Genomic DNA, 26,078 nt, shown 5'->3' with positions numbered 1-26,078 from the left:
ACGGAATTATTCTCCGCCAGATTCGCAGCATTCTTGTTACACAATATCGCAAAGCGATAACAAAAATGATAAAATTAATTGCACCAAGAAATACATCTTGTTTATCACGTCTTATCTCTTTGGTAAACATTAGGTTCGGTTATGTGCGGTAGACGAAAGACGAGTAAATCTGAGTAAAATTTGATTTTCCCAATATTCGTTAGAAGTTCCGAGATTAGGGGGGGGGGGTACCACGCGGATTGGAATGTTTGCAAATTCATTGGATGAGAAAGAATTGATGGAAGAAGAAGGTAAACGCTCACGTCTATTGGTTACCCTAAGATAGCAATTGACCAATTCAATTAGCCTTCAAAACACGTAAAGCCGGGAAAAATTCCAGGTGGCAATATTTTTACACAAAAGGTGGCTTTTTTATATTGCAAATTTTTTTATTGCCATGCTTTTGAAATCTTATTAATAAAATGTGTTTTATAGCATTGTCTGCCAGAAGACAAACGCTACCCCACCATCGTATACCATTCCAAAAATGGTGCTGATTGTGAGATTATAACCAATCCACTCCCATTGTTAGTTCCTCCCTACATTATGATGTCGTTTGTCTCTTGCTTTTCCTCGACAACGAACGAACATGCCGCTCACAGTGCCGTTGGAGAATAGTTTTTCTTCATCTTCGCTAGTAAACAGCTCACAGACAGTTAGTAAATATGTCATAGGTGCTAGATGATGTCTTTAATCAAGTTCGGAAAGAGGAAGGTTACGAATTCAATATTTATTCTTTTTATATAAAGCCATCGATTATTCTGCCAAGGATAGTTTAATCAAAATGAAATCTTTTGCATTTTGTAAAGAACTGGAGGTTGTAAAGATTTTTGTATTTTATATATGTCGGGTTAACATTAGAATTTAGGGCGCGTAACGATTCTTCGTGTGGTTTAGCCATCGGTTTACAAAACAGAGATTATATATACGCGTATATACAAGATCTTACAAAGTATAACGAATATTGAGTTTAACGAATAATAAGATTAACGAATAATAAGATTAACGAATAATATGTTTAACGAATAATGAGTTTAATGAACGCTATTAACAATGTTCTTGGGTTCAAACGAATCCACGGACAACGAGATAACTCTTTACTATGCGTAGAATAAGTTTAAGCACAAAATACGATTGCTGATACGCTCGGTATGAACTGCTCGATGTGTAACTTTCTAAGGTGATCGCACGAATACTAGACTGATGAAAACTTTCCACTCTTTACAATTGCGTTCGTTTGTTTTATACTCGTTGGAAGCATCGAGAAAGTTCTAATCGCCGTTGCGAAGCAGTTTCCGCCTGCAGTTTGATTATTAATACAACGTGTGTTCCATTATATCGACACCTCCGAGGTGCAATACCATGTGGCTAGGCTCGTTCTTGAGGCCGTATGCCGCCACAACCACATTTCTAGGGAGAACCATACAACTACTCCACACCTCTGTCAGGAAAAATGTTCATCCCGTGACCATGGCTACGTTCGGCCACCAGTTGTCACCTCGAGCCCAATCTCGCTATCACAAATCTCGAACAATTACAATCAGATTGAATGACAATTGCTTAATTACAGCTATGATAAAATCTAGATTAGAATGTTGCGGGATGATCCAAAATTCCAAAGGCCCCTGTGTGCTTTCATCTTCGACATATATATTATTGTATTCTATATATCATTATACGACGGATGAATGTTCTACATCGAACATCGATACATGAATCAATCAGAATGAAACTTTTTGCATTTTGTTAATATGATTCCTCCATACCGTTTGAAAAAATGTTTGGCTTCTTCACGGGAAGAAATATTCAGTAAATGTCTGTGCCTAATGTCAATTGTCATTAGTTTTTATTTTGTTAAGTACTTTAAATTATGTGTTTATTAATTTGCTTTTTACTTTTGTAGATACGTCCTCGCGAATGTGTGTGTTGTTTTTTGTAGCTTATTTTAGGCTTTTATGGCATGGATTTGCAGAAAGAGGTTAGGTCAGTGGATATTCGCGCATATGCAATAGCGGTTCATACGAATTGCACCAACTGCACCATTTTCCGAAAGAAGAGGATGTCATTCGTAAAAAATTTCAATAGTTGGTAGATACAAGGTGTTCGTACTCTGCATACGTATGTTTTGTATTTGTCAATGTCCTACATTAGCAAATTAGCATATTAAAGTCCGGCATTTTTTCGGCATTTATACGAATAGAAAATACGGACAACATATAAAAGTTTTTAACTTAGGAACCCATCGGTTCAAAATTTTCACATATTTAAAGTTCGGTATTTTTAGACTACTGTATGATTTATTTTCATGTGACAACCACTCAGACGGCAAATATTATTATTTATTGAAACGCATATTGTGTTCAGAATATCACTTTGCTGCGTACAAAGCAGATGTTTTGCAGTGCAACAATACGTTTTTAAAACTTTCCAGTTATTAGAAACAGTTTTAGGAGACGACCACTATTTATGGACACAGTTCTACCCGAGCAGTCGAGCTATGCGGACGTGAGAATCAGTGCCTCCGTAAGTGCGACAAATGGGGAAAACAAAGTTACTCAAGACCGAGTCAACCGCTCAATGATGGAAAATAAGCAGCAAGTACCGCCAATAAAAATACTAAACAATGGCGAAACCTGTTTTATAAACAGAGCTGTAGATACAACAAACCCCAAAAAATCAACAAACGAAGGCCACGACTGCTCAGTTATAAAGGAAGCAGAAACGGGAACTACACAAAAGAACAACGAGGAAAACAACAGCAACAACGATCCACCACACCAGAATGAAAGCTGGAAGGTTGTAACTCCCAGCCAAAAACGAGAAATAACAATAAATGCAATTGCTAGGAGTCCTGGAGAAACGGAAAGGCAACAATGGTTACAAGAAATTCCTCTCCAAAACACATTCAGCGCACTGCCACAAGAAATGAAAATAGAACCAGCGGGAAAACCAATAATCCACATCGCCAAACCACCGCCAATTTACATAGAAGCCCAAATAATAGACCCTCTCATTGAACTACTTAACAACACGGCAGGAAATGAAAACTACTGTATAAAACAATTAAAACCAGACCAGGTAAAGGTACAAACGAACACCCCCGAAATTTTCAGAAAAGTGACAAAAGCACTAAAGAAAAAAATCTGGGTATCACACTTACCAGCTCAAAACTGATAAAAGTTACAAAGCAGTAATCAGAGGATTACACCCAAAAAAAAAAACACAAACAACATATGCGAGGAATTAGCTAAGATCGGGCATCAAGTAAGTGCAATAAACAACATAACCAGGTATGATACCAAACAACCATTACCGCTACTTCTAATAGAACTCGAACCCAAAAACAACGACAAGGAAATTTTCGATGTTAGAAAGTACTAAACACAATAATTACAGTCAAGCCACCCAGACACAAAAAAGACATACCGCAATGTATGCGGTGTCAACAATACAGACATACAAAGAATTACTGCAACAGAATCCCGGCGTGTGTCAAATGCGCAGAAATGCATCTAACAGCGAACTGTCCATACACGGGAAAAACAAACGATGTAAAATGCTGCAACTGCGGTGGAAACCACCCAGCCAGCTACAAAGGCTGTGTAATCAGAAAGCAACTGCAACGTAAACTGTTTCCGCCGCTTCGAAACAGGACACACAATAACTGTCACATACAAGAGGACAGCGCAGAAACTCAAACATCAACGAATGTACAGCATGTAATGAATATCAACCACAATAATACCAACACCTTTGATAGCCGAAGCTACGCGCAAGTAATCAACCAATCGCCACCCTTAGGCAACCAAAATCAGAACAATCACAGCAACGACACTACAGAAATCAAAGAACTACTAAAACAATCCGTCAAAAACACCGAAATACTTACATAAATGATAAGCGAACAAAACGCAGTCCTCAGACAGCAAACGCAACAAATCACAGTCATGTTACAACTACTTACTAACATGCTGAGCAAAAAATAAGAAATAAAAATGGACATGCTTAAAACAGCAGCCTGGAACTCTAACGGCCTACAACAAAGGGCTCTAGAAACTAAAACATTCCTGTACAACAACAATATCGACATACTACTCGTATCAGAAACACACTTCACTACAAAAAGTTACCTGAAAATACCGTACTACACCATATATGATACCAAGCATTCCTCAGGAAAAGCACACGGAGGGACGGGAGGGACATTGATAATAAGAAACGACATTAAACATCACTTACACAGCCAAGTTAGTAAGAAGCATATACAGGCAACCACCGTTACTGTACAAACTAGCAGCAACCATTTACAGTTGTCAGCAGTATATGTACCGCCGCGACGCAAAATTACATCACAAATGTGGGAAGAGTACTTTCAACACTTAGGTGACAAGTATATCGCAGCTGGAGACTACAACTCGAAGCACACACTATGGGGACAAAGAATCACTACACCACGAGGTAGAACCTTGGAAAACTACATTAGAAACAATAACCTCAATATAATATCCACGGGAAGACTGACATACTGGCCGACAGATCTGAGCGAAATTACTGACCTACTCGATTTTGCAGTTACAAAGGGACTAAACGCAAATAAACTAAAAATAACCTCCAGCCTCGAGCTTAGCTCCGATCATACACCCATAATAATTACATACAGAAACAAACCAATACTTTACAACAACTCAGAGACGCTATGCAATAAAACCACCAAATGACAAACATTTAAAGAAATAATTGACAGCAAAATCAGCTGCAACATCTCACTGAAAACACCTGACCACATCGATCAAGCAGTAACAACATTTACAGAACCTATTCAAGAAGCAGCAAGGGCAACCACTATACCTGAATCAACCAACAGACAATCAAAAATAATTCCATTAGACATCTTCGAAAAAATTAGAGAAAAAAGAAAAGCGAAAGCAAAATGGCAAAAACATAAAACAAAAGAAAACAAAAACACCCAAACAAACTTGCAAAGGAAATAAAAAACAAAATAAAAGAACACAACAACAACGAGTTCACAAAGTTCATCGAGTCACTATCTGCACACGAGAACTACAACTACTCCCTATGGAAAGCCGCAAAAAAAATAAAGAGGATAATAAAACTGGTCCCAGCAATCAGAAGAGCAGATAACACATGGGCAAGAAGCAACGAAGAGCAAGCTGAAGAATTTTTCAACCACCTATGCAACACACTTACACCATATAATATCAACAACAGCAACCACAATAGTCATACGGACGAGGATGAGCTAACCACTAGTTCATCAACTGACAAACACTATACCATACCTAAAACAACAGCACAAGAAATTAGAAACATAATCGAGAAAACAAAAAATAATAAAGCACCAGGAATCGACCTAATCAATGGCAAAATCTTAAAAAACCTTCCGCCAAAAGTGATAAGACAAATCACAATAATATGTCGGAGTCAGGTTGGAATTTTGGGGCGTTCGATGAACCTTTACTTACTTTACCGTCGCGGATGTAGCTAATGTTTATCGGTACAAATGTAGACACTACAAGAGGCTATGAGTTATGGCGGCGTTAGAATGCTCGAGATGATGGTGACAACGAATTCAGGTTCGATAACGAATCCACGGTCCACGGTATGACGAGTACAAAACGTAATACACGATTCGGGTAACCTTCTCGATAATTCGGATTCAGGAACAAACACTCCACTATAGAGCAAATGCACAGACTGGTCAACGAAATAATACTAGCACTAGAAAACAAGCAATACTGTACAGCCCTCTTTATGGACATAGAGAAGGCATTCGACAAAATAAATCACGAAAGCCTTCTACAAACAATCAGGAAACAATTCCCGAAACAAATATACCAATTAATAAAATCCTACTTAAGCAGCAGAACCTTCGAAATAAAAATCAAGGACACATACTCCGAAGTCAAAGACACCAAAGCAGGGGTTCCGCAAGCAAGCGTCTTAGGACCAACACTATACACACTATACACGGCCAACATACCAACAACTACCAATAGCAAAATACTGACATTGGCGGACGACACAGCGGTAGTAGTCAGGCACACTGGCCCTGTAACAGCAGTCACATTACTGCAAGAACATATCACAAAAATAGAAAAGTGGCTACAAATTAAACAAATTAAAGCAAACCCCAGTAAATGCAACCATATCACATTCACACTGCGAAAACAGATACCACCAAATATCATTCTTAACGGCACGCACATATTACAAACAAGGCAAGTCAAATACCTAGGACTCCACGTAGATACACAAATCACATGGAAACAGCACATCAAATCAGTGACAGAAGAAATACAGATGGCAAGGAGACAAATGTACTGGCTAACAAGTCGAAAATCCAAACTAAGTATAGAAAATAAACTAAAAATATACAAAATGATCATAAAACCAGTCTGGTCGTACGAAATACCACTATGGGGAACAGCAGCAATGAGCCATATAACCAAAGTAGAGACAATGCAAGCTAAAATTCTTGAAACAATAGTAAACGCCCCATGATACGTTAAAAACGAGGACATTCGGAAAGACCTGGGAATAGGTCAAGGAGGAGATTAGCAGATGTGCAAGAAGGTACAGAGAAAGAATAGCAACACACCCGAACCAGCTGGCACCGGAAACGGTCAACACATCAAGCACAGAAAGAAGACTAAAAAGGAAACACCCAATAGATCTCACAAAGGACATAACCTAACAAACACGAAGATGGTACCTCGCTGGAGGTAGCCACCCACATGATAATCAAACAGCCAAAAAATTCTACCAAATGTCCTAATCGGACAAATTGTGAATGTAAACAACTAAATAAAAAAAAACTATTTATGGACAAGGACAACCTAACGGAGCGGAATTTTTTGGAATTAGCATACTTTTTTCTTTTCTTAAACTTTGCGTACTTTCTTATTTTGTTGCCTGTGAATCATTAATTGGAAACTCGAACATCCCCGTCAGCTAAGGGCATATCCCTACCTGATGGGAACGGAACGTAGGAGTTGGAATTTCTCCTTCTTGGAGACATACATTCACCTATTTATTCACATGTATATTTTATCATATTGAACCAAGAATGCCAGTGGAAAATTAACAAAGTCGAGATACATCAGCAAGGTATCCCATCACGTAATAGGAAGCGCAAGAACCACCCCGAAGTCGATGGGAAGAGGGGAATGAATTGGACCCACGCATTCCAAGTAGATCGACATTCACTGTATCAGCAACTCATGGTCATAATGAGACGAGTTTTTAAAATTTGGAATAGCTCATTGAGACATTTATAAATTGTCAAGCTTAATTTGAAAATAAATTGATTTCAGTACAAAAATTTTTAATTGTTTACACTTCATGTTTAACTGTCGTCAGTTATTTATTGTCAATTTTAGTCATTAGCATTGTCTCTACATGTTCTTATAACGAACAATAGAAAAAATAGAATTATTAAGTTATTACTGACATTAAACCTAGCAGCGCGGTCAAATTAACCACTCTTGGAACTTCTACTTTATCTAATTATACGGTATTTATTCTGCATTATAGGGAAGAACAAGCATTTAGAGCATTGGGAACTAAGAGGGAGCTAGATGCAACAGAACTAGATGCATTTATTTCTGTGCTATATGCCCGCTGTGCATATCTGGTAATAAATTTAGATGTCTCATATTTGTGGAATAAAATTAGGAGACGTACATTTTTCTCAAAAACAATGTGCAGGAATGACTCCCGAAATTATGAGATTTGACAAGAAGAGTGAGTGAAGCCAACGTTTACGAACCAATAAATTAGTAATGGTATCTGCAGTATGAGCCAATTTACAGAGAATTCAAGAAATTGTTATAAAACTGGTGCATACATTACTTTTATATAAAAAATCGCGAGAAAAAACCATGCAATAAAACTATCAAGTTCATATTCATTACTACAAAAAATTTGTCAAGTAAAAAACTGTAACAATTAGAAAGTTACGAAAATTTGTTTAAGTCATAGGAAATATATATGCGGCAAATGTATATTTGATAATAAAATAATTTACAAAAATGCATCTAAGTTGAATAAGATATACCTCTATATAAATAAATGTGTAATTTTATTTAAGACTATAATTGAAAATAAACAAACGTAAATTTAGACCAAATTTTATGAATGTTCATCATTTTATATACATTTAGTTATAAATTAACCGTTATTTAAGATAAATCGTAAAAACTATTCCTTCTTTCATCACCGGTCATTTTGACCGCACACGGTAGCATAGATATACACGAAGTGTCGGTAGGTTTAGTGTTGAATGATTAAATGCTCTTAATAATTGTCATAATAATTACGCATTCATTTCGGTTTGCATTATTGAATTTTATTAATTCTTATATTTTTAATATTACCGTAACTGTTAAATTCTTTATAATATAAACGTGTTCTTATAAAAAGTAACGTGATCTCTCTTTCGTCTATGTAAAATCTGTCCGGATTTAAATACGGATGTGAAAACGAACTAAATTACGACAATTTTGGAAAATATTGATTCATAAGTTTACTTATTTCCAGTTTCATTCTTTTTAAAAAGTTCCGGTCAAATGACCGGCATCAATGTTTAATCTAAATTTTTACATTCATTGTTATTTTTTTGTTCATCTTACTTGATGTAAATTCTTATACTATCTGATCAATTGATTTCTCAATTTGTATTAATATAAGAATGTTTGCAAAAGTTAGATGAATGAAATAAATAACAATGAATGTACGATTTTAAATTAAATTTTGAAAACGGTCATGTGGCCGGGCCTGGTAAGGTTAGTGTTAATTTACTTTTAACCATGGACAAGATATATTACGATAATGATATTGTTAATATGATAATACGGTTGAGTCATTACGCGATTATGATACAATATCGTTCACAGTTATACTACGTCATGGATGAGATATCTCGCATTTGCTTATTATAACAAAAGTTGTAATAATAAAGAAACACAGCCACGGCACATCTTACCGATGATGTAGTACGAATATTGCGTCGGGGGATAACATCTTCCGAAACAATATATAAACGGTATCGTGTCGCGATTAAGCTGTTAGAGTCATCGTGCGAATGGTGTCGTGCCGCAGCATATGTCGTCCATGGTTACGAACAGAGAGGAAATTGGAGTTCAACTGAAATTAACATGCAAAAGGATCTATAACATTACAGATCTGTTCTGCTTTGTCGTAATTTAGGATATACAAGAACCTTTGTATTTAACCTTAAAATTAGGGATCTACCTGATTAGGTTGTATGCTGACATAAACAAGAACACACTACGGAAACCTATTTAATCGTTCGTTGCCTAAGAAAGAGAACTTAAGCGTTTACTATATTTTTGAACGAAGATATATGTCAACTAGAGTTAAAAATAATAAAAAATGTTAAAATAATAATTTAAAATACGAAACAAAAAACATAAATAATACATTTAAAAATATTGGACATGTCTAATATCTATGTATATCTCTATACCAATAGACTAATCTATAAAGGGAAATCATCCAAAATGATTAAGTCAAAAACGTGTATTATATAAATGTAGGTTTCTGTCTTCAAAGAAATCCCAACTGCTCTTCGCCTTTTCTTTTGACTTTTGAGACCTGCGTCTTTCTTTCTTGATGTCGTCCGGCCTCGGGCCTTCCTCCACTGTACCGAAAAGTTATTCTTTGAATGCTCCTATGAATTTGAATTCATTGAAGAAATCGATTCTTCAGAAGTTATGGAATTCAGAAAACGATTGTTTCACAGGCTGACTTCATAACGATCGTTTTGCTTTACGAATAAAAGTGTTTCCGGGTTCAGCAGGAAACTGCATCTTCGCTCTCTACGACGCAGCGTCCTCTTTTTGGGGGAAGATGTCGTGATTCATCTTCAAGGAATGTTTTAGTTGTACAATTTTTACTGGTGCAGTCAATTTTTTAGTTTCTGTCTCTCAGCCCATCGCTTTACAATTTTTTCTTCACCGAACTTGAGCATGTATTTTGACCTTACATAAATGCTTCCACCTCAAGACATCTAATCTCCTCAACTTCTCACGCAATTGATTTCTGGACATTTCGGCTCTTTAGAGGTTTTATTTGACATATTTTATTTGTGCTTTCAAATTTTTATTTTCTTTCAAGAGCAGAGCATGTTCATTTTGCAATTCTATTTCTCGGAATGTTTTCCCTAGGCGTTAGTTAATATGAACGTCGCAGCTTGTCTGCGATTCAATTGCTAACCGTTCAATTGAATCCTCGTTATCTTAACGGTACTCTTGTATAGTCCAGCATTGGTATATTACCAAATAATTCATTTTCTTCTTCGTATTATTCTATCCCTCCTTCATCTGCCACTTGTTATTGTTGGTAGCGGTACTGGTTGCATAGATGTCGCTCTTCTTGCTTTTGCCCTTCTTTTCTGATCAGCTGTTTTTCGATAACGCCCTGTCTTTTTTGTACATCTTCTCTTTCTCTTTTATTTCGTAATAAATTTATTGGTTGTTCGGATACAGTATGCTTTTTCTTCTATTGGTATTTTTTGTGTGATTTTGTTTGATGATTTTGGGTAAGCAATGATCGGCACGGATATCCATGCTTCTTAAATAGTCGTACGTATAGTATTTTAGGAAGAGATTGCCTGTTAAAAGAATAGTACATATTAATAATAAGCGAAAATAAAATGGATAAAACGAGGAAAGCATATTGATGTCGGGAGACAAGGTATCTCGTTTTATATTAAAATTGCCTGACTGAGAGGAAACCAAATACAAATCTCGTATAGTACTTTATTATTATTCAAAGAAGATATCAGTTATGAAGAAAAAAACCGAGCTGTATATGGAACAGAAACGGATTCGCCTGCTTGCTCCGAAGTTTCGTGGCGCGCAGGGACGTCCCTGCAAAATCATTGGGTGATAACTTGCGAGACTCGCTTTTTCAGAGATCGTCCCCTCCGTATTGTGTCGTCTTTCGTTTACGAAGAAACCTACGATACTTAGCTGATTTTAACAAATTATATCGTGTTTCGCTTCATTTTAATTACACAAATATGACGGACATGTTGATGAAAGTTTAATAAATATTGGAAATAATATGATAAAAAAATAATTGGTAAAAATTTATTGTTGTATTGTTCCTTCGTCGACATTCGGTCTCGGATCTAGTAATACTATCTGCCATTATTTCTGTAGTCAGTAGTAGATGTTTAATAGAGAAAAGGTGTATAGCTGTTTTATTGTAAGTCCTAGGATATCAGCAAAATAGTAAAATGTTCCTACTGTGAATATATTTTAATTGAAGGACTGGCTAAACTTTGTCTGCAGACACAGCTCTTTCTCAACTGTTATTGCGTTTTTTGAAGATACAGGAAACATTTTGTAATTGTAAGAAAATCGGGATTCAAGTGTTGCGATAATGGAGATACATAAGCTATTCTAAATGTCCAAACTGAGGTCCTAGATGTGTCGAACGTAGAAAGGGACAATGCGAGTCAAAGAGAAGGAAGGACTGACAATCAACAAATATGAACGACCTGTGATAAGCTGAACAGTTCAATTCAAAATTTAAATTTTCTTATTCTTGATTTGTGATGAAACTTTTACCAACACGTTACTTACATTTTTATAATAAAAATATCATCAGACACTACATTGTTCGAAGCATATTTGCTAACTCATTTTAATCGGAAAGATCTCAGAATATTGATCGTAAAACGATATTCCGTCATTCTGAACACATTATGCGTTTAAATAAATAATAAAATTTACCGTTTATATGGGTATCACGTAAAAGTAAGCTATGCAGTAGGCTACAATTTTTAAGCTTTATAAATGCAAGACTTTTGAACCATTGGATACTTATATTAGAAACATTCATATGTCGTCTCTGTTCTCTGTTCATATGAGTACTATCAGAAAGTGTCGAAAAGGTTAGGGAGAATGGTGGCCAGAAACGAGATTTAGCCGAAAAAATACCAGTTGCTAATGTGTTAATATAAATCATTAACAGATACAAAACACACGTATGCACAGTACGAATACTTTGTACTCACCAACTTTTCAAATTCAATCCTTATGATGGGGATTGTCTTCTTTCGGAAAGTGATGCAGATGATATTCTCGATGTCGACTGTTGTGACATTTGATGTAGACGCAAATATTTACTCATCTAAATATTCTCTGCAAAATTATAACATAAAAACCTGAAGCAGACTACACAATAGTACGCAGCTGTCGGCTATAACGATGTCGCACAAATTCAATAAAGTGGTAAAAAATGCATGTAAAAAGAAAATAAAATATCGCATAAAGATTTCTATATCCGATTTCAGATAATGCTCCAGGTATGGGAAACATTATTTTCAGTTATTTGCGGTAGACGACAGACGAGTGAATCTGCGTAAAATTTGTTTTTCCCAAGATTCGTTAGAAATTCCGAGATAAGGATGGGGTTGGAATGTTTACAAATTTATTGGATGAGAAAGAATTGATGGAAGGAGAAGGTAAACGCTCACGTCTATTGGATATTCCATGATAGCAATAGACCAATTCAATTAGCCCTCAAAACACGTAAACTCGGGAAAAATTGCAGGTGGCAATATTTTTACACAAAAAGTCGCTATTTTATATTAAACAATTTTTTTAATTCCATGCTTTTGAAATCTGAATAATAAAATGTGTTTTATAGCATTGTCTGTCAGTATACAAACGCTACCCCACCATCGTATGCCATTCCAGAAATGGTGCTGATTGTGAGATTATAACCAATCCACTCCCATTGTTAGTTCCTCCCTACATTATGATGTCGTTTGTCTTTTGCTTTTCCTCGACAACGAACGAACATGCCGCTCACAGTGCCGTTGGAGAACCGTTTTCTTCGTCTTCGCTAGTAAACAGCTCACAGACAGTTAGTAAATATGTTACAGTTGCTAGATGATGTCTTTAATCAAGTTCGGAAAGGGGAAGGTTACGAATTCAATATTTATTCTTTTTATATAAGGCCATCGATCATTCTGCCAAGGATAGTTTAATCAAAATGATATCGTTTGCATTTTGTAAAGAACTGGAGGTTGTAAAGATTTTTGTATTTTATATCTATTATTGTATTCTATATATCATTCTACGACGGATGAATGTTCTACATCGAACATCGATACATGAATCAATCAGAATGATACTTTTTACAATTTGTGAATGTGATTCCTTGACGCCGTTTGAAAAAATGTTTGGTTTCTTCACGGGAATAAATACTCAGTAAACGATGAATTTTTCACAAGACGGGGGATTTTTTGGAATTAGCATACTTTCTCCTTTTCTTGAATTTTGCGTACTTTGTTATTTTAATGCCTGTGAATTATTAATTGGAAACTCGAACATCCCCATCACCTCAGCGCATATCCCTACCTGATGTGAACGGAACGTAGGAGTTGGTCTTTCTCCTTCTTGGAGACATACATTCACCAATTCAGTCACATGTATTTTTCATCATATTGAATCAAGAATGCAAGTGGAAAATTAACAAAGTCGAGGTACATCAGCGAGGTATCCTATCACGTAATAGGAAGCGCAAGAACTCGCCGAAGTCGATGGGAAGAGGGAAGTGAGTTGGACCCACGCATTCCAAGTAGATCGACATTCATTGTATCAGCAACTAATGGTCAAAATTTTTTTGTTATTTACAAGTACTTTATAATCAATTCTCGCATTGAGAATTTTGAACAAGTTTCTCTAGCGTGGCGCATAGACATGACTAATTATTTATAATAAGTTTATTTCTAGCTGAATCTAGTGATTAGGTTTAAAGGATAATGTTTTCTTAGCCTGCGGATCTGGTCTGACGTATTAAGGAATTTTGTAATTAGGGGGTTTCGATGGTTGTTAACTCGTATGATATATCTATTACTATATTTTGTTATTTCTTCTTTGACTGTGGGTATCTTGAGGTCGCGATGTATTGCTTCGTTGATAACATACCAGGGTGCGTGTATTAGAAATCTTAGAGTTTTCGATTGGAAGCGTTGAAGTATTTCAATGTTGGAGTTACTTGCTGTTCACCATAGTTGGATTCCGTAGGTCCAGACAGGTTTTATTATGGTCTTATAGAGCGTAATTTTGCTCTACGTGCTTAAGTTAGAACGTCGGTCAATGAGCCAGTAAAATTTTTTAAGTTTAGCCTTGAGTTGCTTCGATTTGTCTATGATGTGTTGTTTCCATGTCATTCTCCTGTCCAGAGTCATGCCCAGCTATCTGACTGAATCCTTGTTAGGAATTGTTATATTGTTAATGGTCACCTGAGGCCAAGTTTGCTTTCGCAGCGTGAAGATTACATGTGTGGATTTATTTTCGTTAATTTTGAAGCCCCATTTGTGGAACCACTTTTCCATAGAGTCGAGACATCACTGGAGAGTAGATGAAGCAATTACCGGGTCTGCGTGGGAAGCTAATAGCGTTGTGTCGTCAGCAAATGTTGCTATTGTTATCTCTGTTGATACAGGTAAACCGGCAGTATAGATGGAAAACAGCAGGGGTCCAAGGACACTACCTTGGGGTATGCCAGCTTCTATTGGAAATGTTGTGGTTGTGGCGTCTAAGTATTTAACCATGAATTGTCTATTGGTTAGGTAAGACTTTAGGATGTAGTAGTAGGTGTATGGTAGGGTTTTCTTTAATTTGTATAGAAGCCCTTCGTGAAATACTTTGTCGAATGCCTGTTGAATGTCTAGGAATACAGCTGAGCAATATTTTTTCTTTTCTAAGTTTTGGCTGATATTATGTGTTATACGATGAATTTGCTCTATCGTAGAATGTTGTTTCCGAAAACCGAATTGATGATCTGCCAGTGTTTTCAAATTCTCTAAGAGTGGAACGAGTCGATTCGTTAGCATCTTCTCGAATAGTTTTGACAAAGTAGGTAGAAGAATATTTGGGCGATAGGAGCTAGTTTCGTGTATTGGTTTTCCGGGTTTAGGGATGAGAGTAATCAGTGATATTTTCCAGGACCTAGGATAGTATTCCAGGCGAAGAGTTGCATTAAAAATTGATGTGATGAGTGCAATCCCTTTTATGGGAAGTTCCTTGATTGCTTTATTACATATTTGGTCATGCCCCGATGCTTTCCTGGGATTTAGGCGATAACTTCCACAGAAGTGAAAGGTTCAACAGGAGGAAACATTTGGAAGGGAGAGTGCAGGTATTCCGTTATTTCCGAGGCAATATTGGAGGAATGAGGTTTAAATACGTTAAATAGGTGATTAGCAAACAGATTGACTTTTTCCATAAGGCCACGCGCCCATCCACCTTGCGGACAGCGAATTGGAGGGATTATTTACGGGAGACGCGTGACTTTCCTGGAAACCTTCCATAGTGAGTAGTTGGCGTCAGCTGTGGGAGACAGATTGGCGAGATTTTTTTAGAAACAGTCATTTTTATAGTTTTTAATGATTTTGGTTAAATTCTTAGTTATTTAGTTTGCGTTTGTAGTCAGGTGTTCTATGACTCTGCCATACTCTTCTTAGTCTACGTTTTTCTGTGATCTTTTTTAATATGTGATGGGGGTATTCATGTTTGTTGATAGAACTCTTAGTAGGTGTGGAAGAGCGGATAGCGTTTATTATGCTGGTGTTTAAGTATTCCGTGGCTGTTTCAATATTTTCATTTGTTTTTAGGGAAATTAAGGCTGATATTAAATGATTAAGGACTTCTCTAAAGAGCTGCCAGTTGGTGAGTTGGTTATGAATAAAGCCATTAGGTGGATTTTCGATAATTGTTCAGCTAATTGTTGCAATAACGGGGGAATGATCAGAAGAGAGATCAGCCGAAGAGTTGATTTGGACGTATCTTGGCGAGATATTTTTAGTTATAAAGAAGTCAAGTAAATCAGGTATTTTGTTAGTGTCAGTGGGCCAGTAAGTGGGTTCATATGTGGTGAGGTAATTGAGTCTGTTGGTGTTTATGCTATTCAAGAGATTTTTGCCTCTTACTGTGACCAGTCTGCTGCCCCATTGGATACGTTTGGCGTTATAGTCTCCTCCAGCTATGAATCTACTGCCCAGGGTGTCAAGGAAGTTATCAAAGTCTTCTTTGACGATGGAGTGTCTGGGGGAGCAGTATACTGCTGAAGTGGTGATTGTGCCATGACAGTCTTCTATTGCTACGTTTGTAGCTTGCAGGTGGTCCTTCTGGAACGATGGAAGCTCCTAATGCTTAATTCTGGTTTTGATAATAATTCCGGTGCCGCTGTTTATTTTCAAGTAATTTTTGTTGGTGAAGTGAGTTTCAAATATGAGCATTACGTCGATTTGCTATTGTTTTAAGAAGAGTTCTGGTTCGTATTTGTGTTGAGCTAGACCGTTGGCATTCCAAAGAGCTATGCGTCTTGGTTTTATTTTGCGTCGGGGCGTATTAATTTATCCATGATGAGTGTTAATAATGATAGTGAGTTATTCATTAGTTCTGATTGTTTCTCGATTAATTTAATAATAATTGTCATAATAATTATACATTCATTTCGATTTGCATTATTGAATGTCATTAATTCTTATATTTTTAATATTATCGTAATTGTTACATTCTTTATAGTATAAACGTGTTCTTATAAAAAGTAAAATGATCTTTCTTTCGTCACTGATAAAAGTTGTCCGGATTTAAATACAAATTTGAAAACGAACTAAATTACGACAATTTTGAAAAATATTGATTCATGAGTTTACTTATGTCCGATTTTTAAAATCTTTTTAAAAAGATCCGGTCAAATGACCGGCTTCAATGTTTAATCTAAAGTTTCACATTCATTGTTATTTCTTTGCTCGTTTGAATATATGTAAACTGTTACATTATCTGATAAATTGATTTCTCAATTTGTGTTAATATAAGAATGTTTGCAAAAGTTAGATGCATGAAATAAATAACAATGCACGTACCATCTTAAATTAAATTTTGAAAACGGTCATTTGACCGGGCCCGGCAAGGTTAGTGTTCATTTACTTTTAACCATGGACAAGATATATTACGAAACGATATTGTTAATACGACAATACGGTTGAGTCATTTCGCGATTACGATACAATATCGTTCACAGTCATACTACGTCATGGACGAGATATCTTGCATTTGATTATTATAACAGAAGTTGTAATTATAAAGAAACACACTCACGGCACATCTTACCGATGGTGTAGTACGAATATTGCGTCAGGGGATAACATCATCCGTAAGAATATATAAACGGTGTTTTCGGGAATAAACTGTTCGTGTCAACGTGCGAATGGTATCGTGCCGCAACATACGTCGTCCATGGTTACGAACAGAGAGGAAATTGGAGTTCAACTGAAATTAACGTGCAAAAGGATCTATAACATTAAAGATCTGCCCTGCTTTGTCGTAATTTAGCATGTCCAAGAACCTATGTATTTAAGCTTAAGGTTAAGAATCTACCCTATTTGGTTGTACGCTAACATAAACAAGAACCTGCGGGGTTTCACATTACGGAAACCTATTTAATCGTACGTTGCCTAAAAAAGAGAAATTAATGGTTCGCTATATTTTTGAACGATGATATATATAAAGTAGAGTTAAAAGTAGTACAAAAAGTCAATATAATAATTTAAAATAAGAAACAAAGAACATAAATAATACATTTACAAATATTGGACATAGCTAATATGTCTGTATATCTCTATACCAACAGACTAATCTATAAAGACAAACCATTCAAAATGATTCAGTCAAAGACTTGTATTATATAGATGTAGATTTCTGTCTTAAAAGAAATCCCAATTGCTCTTCGCCTTTTCGTTTGAGTTTTGAGACCTGCGTCTTTCTTTCTTGATGTCGTCCAGCCTCGGGCCTTCCTCCGCTCTATCGAAAAGTTATTCCTTGAATGCTCCTAGAATCATTGAAGGAATGGATTCTTCAGAAACTATGGAATTCAGAAAACGATTGCTTCACAGGCTGACTTCATAGCGATCGGTTTGCTTCATCTTACGAATAAAGGAGTTTCCCGGGCCAGCAGGAAACCGCATCTTCGCTCGCTATGACGAAGCGCCCTCTTTTTGGGAGAAGATGTGATTCGTCTTCAAGGAATTTTTTAGTTGTACAATTTTTACTGATGCAGTAAATTTTTTAGTCTCTGTCTCTATGGCCATCGTTTTGCAACATTTCCTTCACTGAACTTGAGCATGTATTTTGACCTTACATAAATGTTTTCACCTCGAGACATCTAATCTCCTCAACTTTTCACGCAATTGATTTCTGGGCATTTCGGTTCTTTAGAGGATCTATTTGACATATTTTATTCGTGCTTTCAAATTTTTATTTCCTTTCAATAGCAGAGCATGTTCATTTTGCAATTCTATTTCTGGGAAAAACTTACATAGGCTTTCCCCAATTTCCAAGTCGCAGGTTGCCTGTGATTCAATTGCTGGCCGTTCAATTGAATCCTCGTTATCAGCGAATCTTAGCGGTACTCTTGTATAGTCTAGCATTGATATATTACCAAATAATTCATTTTCTCCTCGTCTTATTTTATCCACCCTTCATCCGCTTCTTGCTATTGCTGGTAGTGATAGTAGTTGCATTCATGTCGTCCTTCTTTCCCTTGCCCTTCCTTTCTGACCAGCTGCTTTTCAATATCTTGCCGTCTTTCTTGTACAATTTCTCTTTCTCTTTTATTTTGTAATAAATTTGTTGGTTGTTCGGATACAGTATGCTTTTTCTTCTATTCGTATTTTTTGTATGATTTTGTTTGATGATTTCGGGTAAACAATGATAGGCACGGACATCCATGCTTCTTAAAGAGTCGCAGGTATAATATGTTAGGAACAGATTGCCTGTTAAAAGAATAGTACATATTAATAATAAGCGAAAGTAAAATGGATAAAACGAGGAAAGCATATTGATGTCGGGAGACAAGGAATCTCGTTTTATATTAAAATTGCCTGACTGAGAGGAAACCAGATACAAATCTCGCATAGTACTTAATTATTATACAAAGAAGATATCAGTTATTGAAGAAAAAAACTGAGCTGTATGTGGAACAGAAACGGATTCGCCTGCTTGCTCCGAAGTTTCGGGGCGTGCAGGGACGTAAAATCATTGGGTGATAACTTGTGAGACTCGCTTTTTCAGCAATCGTTCCTTCCTTATTGTTTCGTCTTTCGCTTACGAAAAAACCTACGATACTTAGCCGATTTTATCAAATTATATCCTGTTTCGTTTCATTTTAATTAGAAAAATATGACGGACATATTGATGAAAGATTCATAAATATTGGTAATAATATGAAAGTTTTATTGTTGTTTTGTTCCTTCGTCGATATTCGGTCTCGGATCGAGTAATACTATCTGCCATTATTTCTGTAGTCAGTAGTAGATGTTTAATAGAGAAAAGGTGTATAGCTGTTTTATTGTAAGTCCTAGGATATCATCAAAATACTAAAATGTTGCTACTGTGAATATATTTTAATTGAAGGACTGGCTAAACTTTGTCTGCAGACACAGCTCTTTCTCAATTGTTATTGCGTTTTTTGATAATACAGGAAACATTTTGTAATTGTACGAAAATCGGGATTCATATGTTGCGATATTGGAGATACATAAGCTATTCTAAATGTCCAAACTGAGGTCCTAGACGTGTCGAACGTAGAAAGGGACAATGCGAGTCAAAGAGAAGGAAGGACTGACAATCAACAAATATGAACGACCTGTGATAAGCTGAACAGTTCAATTCAAAATTTAAATTTTCTTATTCTTGATTTGTAATGAAACTTTTACCAACGTTACTTTCATTTTTATAATGAAAATATCATCAGACACTACATTGTTCGAAGCATATTTGCTAACTCATTTGAATCGGAAAGGTCTCAGAATATTGATCGTAAAGCGATATTCCGACATTCTGAACACATTGTGTTTAAATAAATAATAAAATTTACCGTTTAAATGGTTATCACGTAAAAGTAAGTACTATCAGAAAAGGTTAGGAAGGATGGTGGCCAGAAACGAGATTTAACCGAAAAGATTCCAGCCGCTAATGTGTTAATATAAATCATTAACAGATACAAAACACACGTATGCACAGTACGAATACTTTGTACTCACCAACTTTTCATATTCAATCCTTATGATGGGGATTGTCTTCTTTCGGAAAGTGATATAGATAATATTCTCGATGTCGACTGTTGTTACATTTGATGTAGACGCAAACATTTACTCATCTAACTATTCTCTGCAAAATTATAACATTGGAACCTGACGCAAACTATTAAATATAACGCAACTCTAGGCGAAAACGTCGTCGGATAAGTGTATTAAAGTAGTGAAGGATGCATATAAAAAAGAAATAAATTAACGCATAAATATATCTATATTCGCCTTCAGATGATGTATGTGTGACAAACATTATTTTCGGTTATCTGCGGTAGACGACAGACGAGTAAATCTGGGTAAAATTTGTTTTTCCCAAGATTCGTTAGAAGTTCCAAGGTAAGGATGGGGATACCACGCGGATTGGAATGTTTGCAAATTCATTGGATGAGAAAGAATTGATGGAAGAAGAAGGTAAACGCTCACGTCTATTGGTTACCCTAAGATAGCAATTGACCAATTCAATTAGCCTCCAAAACACGTAAAGTCGGGAAAAATTCCAGGTGGCAATATTTTTACACAAAAGGTGGCTTTTTTATATTGAAAATTTTTTTTATTGCCATGCCTTTGAAATCTTATTAATAAAATGTGTTTTATAGCATTGTCTGCCAGAAGACAAACGCTACCCCACCATCGTATACCATTCCAGAAATGGTGCTGATTGTGAGATTATAACCAATCCACTCCCATTGTCAGTTACTCCCTAAATTATGTTGTCGTTTGTCTCTTGCTTTTCTTCGACAACGAACGAACATGCCATTCACAGAGCCGTTGGAGAACCGTTTTTCTTCTTCTTCGATAGTAAACAGCTCACAGACAGTTAGTAAATATGTTATATTTGCTAGATGATGTCTTTAATCAAGTTCGGAAAGGGGAAGGTTACGAATTCAGTATTTATTCTTTTTACATAAGGCCATCGATCATTCTGCCAAGGATAGTTTAATCAAAATGAAATCTTTTGCATTTTGTAAAGAACTGGAGTTTGTAAAGATTTTTGTATTTTATATATGTCGGGTCACGATTCGAATTTTGGGCGCGCGACGACTCTTCATGTGGACTAGCCATCGTTTCACAAAGCCGAGATTTTATTTACACGTATATATAGGTCTATCACTAAGCTTAACAAATAATAAGTACAACTAATAATAAGTCTAACAAACACTGAGCCTAATGAATAATACGATCTACGAATAATTAAATTAAATAATACTATTAGCAATGTTTGAGTTCAAACGAATCCACGGTCACCGGGATAACTCCTTACTAAGCGAAACTAACTTAGACGCAAATGCGATCGTCGAAAATGCTCGATGTATCACTCTCCAAGGCAGTCGCAAGAATGCCAGCCTCGTGGAGATTTTTCTCCCTGTACGATTGCATTTTGTTTTCTATACCCGTTTGGAAGCATCGAGAAGGTTCCAAACGCCGTTGCTAGGCACACTCGTTGGAAGCATCGAGAAAGTTCCAAACGCCGTTGCTAGGCAGTTTCTGCCTGGAGTTTTGATTACTAATACAATGTATGTCCCATTGCATCGGCACCTCCGAGGCAACATCACACGTGGCTCGGCCCGCTCTCGAGGCCGCATGCCGCCACAACCACATTTCTCGGAAAACACATACAACCACTCCAGACCTCCCTTAGATAAAACATCCATCCCGTGACCGTGGCTACGTTCAGCGACCGATTGTCACCTCGAACCCAATCTCGCTTATTACAAATCTTAAGCAATTACAACTATAATAAAATCTAGGCTAAGGTACTAGAGGATGTTCCCAAAATTTCCAAGGAAAGGCTTCGGCTTTCCTTTCATCTCCGACATATATATTATTGTATTCTATATATCATTCTACGTCGGATGAATGTTCTACATCGAACATCGATACATGAATCAATCAGAATGAAACTTTTTGCATTTTGTTAATATGATTCCTCCATACCGTTTGAAAAAATGTTTGGCTTCTTCGCGGGAATAAATACTCAGTAAACGATGAATTTTTCACAAGGTGGGGGATTTTTTGGAATTCGCATACTTTCTCCTTTTCTTAAACCTTGCGTACTTTGTTATTTTATTGAATCATTAATTGGACCCTCGAGCATCCCCGTCACCTCAGGGCCTGATATGAACGGAACGTAGGAGTTGGTCTTTCTCCTTCTTGGAGACATACATTCACCAATTCATTCACATATCTTTTTCATCATATTGAATCAAGAATGCCAGTGGAAAATTAACAAATTCGAGGTGCATCAGCGAGGTATCTTCCTATCACATAATGGGAAGCGCAAGAACCTCCCCGAAGTCGATGCGAAGAGTGGAACGGATTGGTCCCACGCATTCCAAGTAGATCGACATACATTGTATCAGCAACTAATGGTCAAAACGAGACAAGTTTTTAAAATTTGGAATAGCTCAATGAGACATTTACAAATTCTCAAGCTCAATTTCAAAATAAATTGATTTCAGTACAAAAATTTTTAATTGTTTACACTTCATGTTTAACTGTCGTCGGTTATTTATTGTCAATTTTAGTTATTAGCATTGTCTCTACATGTTCTTATAACGAACAATAGAAAAAATAGTATTATTTAGTTATTATTGATATTAAACCTAGCAGCGCGGTCAAATTAACCACTCTTGGAACTTCTACTTTATCTAATTATACGGAATTTATTCTGCATTATAGGGAAGAACAAGCATTTAGAGCATTGGGAACTAAGAGGGAGCTAGATGCAACAGAACTAGATGCATTTATTTCTGTGCTATATGCCCGCTGTGCATATCAGGTAATAAATTTAGATGTCTCATATTTGTGGAATAAAATTAGGAGACGTACATTTTTCTCAAAAACAATGTGCAGGAATGTCTTTCCTGAAATTATGAGATTTATACGATTTGACAAGAAGAGTGAGTGAAGCCAACGTTTGCGAACCAGTAATTTGCAATGGTATCTACAGTATGAGCCAATTTAAAGAGAATTCACAAAATTGTTATAAACCTGGTGCATACATTACTTTTATATAAAAAATCGTGAGAAAAAACCATGCAATAAAACTATCAACAAGTTCATATTCATTACTACAAAAAATTTGTCAAGTAAAAAACTGTAACAATTAGAAAGTTACGAAAATTTGTTTAAGTCATAGGAAATATATATGCGGCAAATGTATATTTGATAATAAAATAATTTGTAAAAATGCATCTAAGTTGTATAAGATATACCTCTATATAAATAAAAGTGTAATTTTATTTAAGACCATAATTGAAATTAAACAAACGTAAATTTAAAACGATTTTATGAAAGTTCATCATTTTATATACGTTTAGTTACAAATTTACCATTATCTAAGATAAATCACAAAAACAATTACTTCTTTCATCACCGGTCATTTTGACCGTACACGGTAGCATAGATATACACGAAGTGTCGGTAGGTGTAGTTTTAAATGATTAAATGCTCTTAATAATTGTCATAATAATTATGCATTCATTTCGGTTTGCATTATTGAATTTTATTAATTCTTATATTTTTAAAATTACCGTAACTGTTACATTCTTTATAACATAAACGTGTTCTTATAAAAAGTAAAGTGATCTCTCTTTCGTCCCTGGTAAAATATGTCCGGAGTTAAATACGGATTTGAAAACGAACTAAATTACGACAATTTTGAAAAATATTGATTCATAAGTTTACTTATGTCCAATTTCAATCTTTTTAAACAGTTCCGGTCAAATGACCGGCATCAATGTTTAATCTAAATTTTTACATTCATTGTTAATTTTTTGTTCAACTAATTTTATGTAAATTCTTATACTATCTGATCAATTGATTTCTCAATTTGTGTTAATATAAGAATGTTTGCAAAAGTTAGATGAACGAAATAAATAACAATGAATGTACGATTTTAAATTAAATTTTGAAAACGGTCATGTGACCGGGCCTGGTAAGGTTAGTGTTAATTTACTTTTAACCATGGACAAGATATATTACGATAATGATATTGTTAATATGATAATACGGTTGAGTCATTTCGCGATTATGATACAATATCGTTCACAGTCATACTACGTCATGTATGAGATATCTCGCATTTGCTTATTATAACAAAAGTTGTAATAATAAAGAAACACACCCACGGCACATCTTACCGATGGTGTAGTACGAATATTGCGTCGGGGGATAACATCTTCCGAAACAATATATAAACGGTATCGTGTCGCGATTAAGCTGTTAGAGTCATCGTGCGAATGGTGTCGTGTCGCAGCATATGTCGTCCATGGTTACGAACAGAGAGGAAATTGGAGTTCAACTGAAATTAACATGCAAAAGGATATATAACATTACAGATCTGCCCTGCTTTGATGTAATTTAGGATATACAAGAACCTTTGTATTTAACCTTAAAATTAGGGATCTACCTGATTAGGTTGTACGCTGACATAAACAAGAACACACTACGGAAACCTACTTAATCGTACGTTGCCTAAGAAAGAGAACTTAATCGTTTACTATATTTTTGAACGAAGATATATGTCAACTAGAGTTAAAAATAATAAAAAATGTTAAAATAACAATTTAAAATACGAAACAAAAAACACAAATAATACATTTAAAAATATTGGACATGTCTAATATGTATGTATATCTCTATACCAATAGTCTAATCTATAAAGGGAAATCATCCAAAATGATTAGGTCAAAAACGTGTATTATATAAATGTAGATTTCTGTCTTCGAAGAAATCCCAACTGCCCTTCGCCCTTTCTTTTGACTTTTGAGACCTGCGTCTTTCTTTCTTAATGTCGTCCGGCCTCGGGCCTTCCACCGCTGTATCGAAAAGTTATTCTTTGAATGCTCCTAGAATCAATGAAGGAATCGATTCTTCAGAAACTATGGAATTCAGAAAACGATTGTTTCACAGGCTGACTTCATAGTGATCGTTTTGCTGCAGTGTATTTTTTAATTTCTGTCTCTTAGCCTATCTTTTTTCAACTTTTCCTTCTCCGTACTTAAGCATGTATTTTGACCTTACATAAATGTTTCCACCCCAAGACATCTACCTCTTCAACTTCTCGCGCAATTGATTTCTGGACATTTCGGTTCTTTAGAGGTTTTATTTGACATATTTTATTGGTGTTTTCAAATTTTTATTTTCTTTCAAGGGCAGAGCATGTCCATTGTGCAATTTGAAAGTCGCAGCTTGTCTGCCATTCAATTGCTTGCCGTTCAATTGAATCCTCGTTGTAAGCGAATCTTAGCGGTACTCTTGTATAGTCTAGCATTGGTATAGTACCAAATAATTCATTTTCTTCTTCTTCTTATTTTATCCTCCCTTCATCCCTCTTCTTGCTGTTGCTGGTAGTGACAGTAGTTACATTGACGTCGTCCTTCTTTTTGTTGCCCTTCTTTTCTGATCAGCCGTTTCTCGATAACGTGCTGTCTTTAATGTACAATTTCTCTTTCTCTTTTATTCTGTAATAAATTGGTTGGTTGTCCGGATACAGTATGCTTTTTCTTCTATTCGTATTTTTTGTGCGATTTTGTTTGATTATTTTGGGTAAGCAATGGTCGGCACGGATATCCATGCTTCGTAAAGAGTCGCACGTATAATATTTTAGGAAGAGATTGCCTGTTAAAAGAATAGTACATATTAATAATAAGCGAAAGTAAAATGGATAAAACGAGGAAAGCATATTGATGTCAGGAGACAAGGAATCTCGTTTTATATTAAAATTGCCTGACTGAGAGGAAACCAGATACAGATCTTGTATAGTACTTTATTATTATACATCGAAGATATCAGATATTGAAGAAAAAACTGAGCTGTTTGTGGAACAGAAACGGATTCGCCTGCTTGCTCCGAAGTTTCGGTGCGCGCAGGGCCGTAA

At 35.8% G+C, this 26,078-nt stretch overlaps 1 long non-coding RNA gene across 2 annotated transcripts in view; it reads right to left on the bottom strand.

The window, feature by feature from the left end:
- LOC126875017 (uncharacterized) overlaps positions 1-26,078 on the bottom strand; it is an 87,615-nt gene that overhangs the window by 42,996 nt on the left and 18,541 nt on the right. The window lies entirely within an intron of this gene.

Source organism: Bombus huntii, chromosome 17 (genome assembly GCF_024542735.1).
Source record: "Bombus huntii isolate Logan2020A chromosome 17, iyBomHunt1.1, whole genome shotgun sequence".
NCBI classification, from domain to species: Eukaryota; Metazoa; Arthropoda; class Insecta; order Hymenoptera; family Apidae; genus Bombus; species Bombus huntii.
Note: the sequence above shows the minus strand (reverse complement) of the source record. Positions and strands in the feature narration are given on the sequence as shown.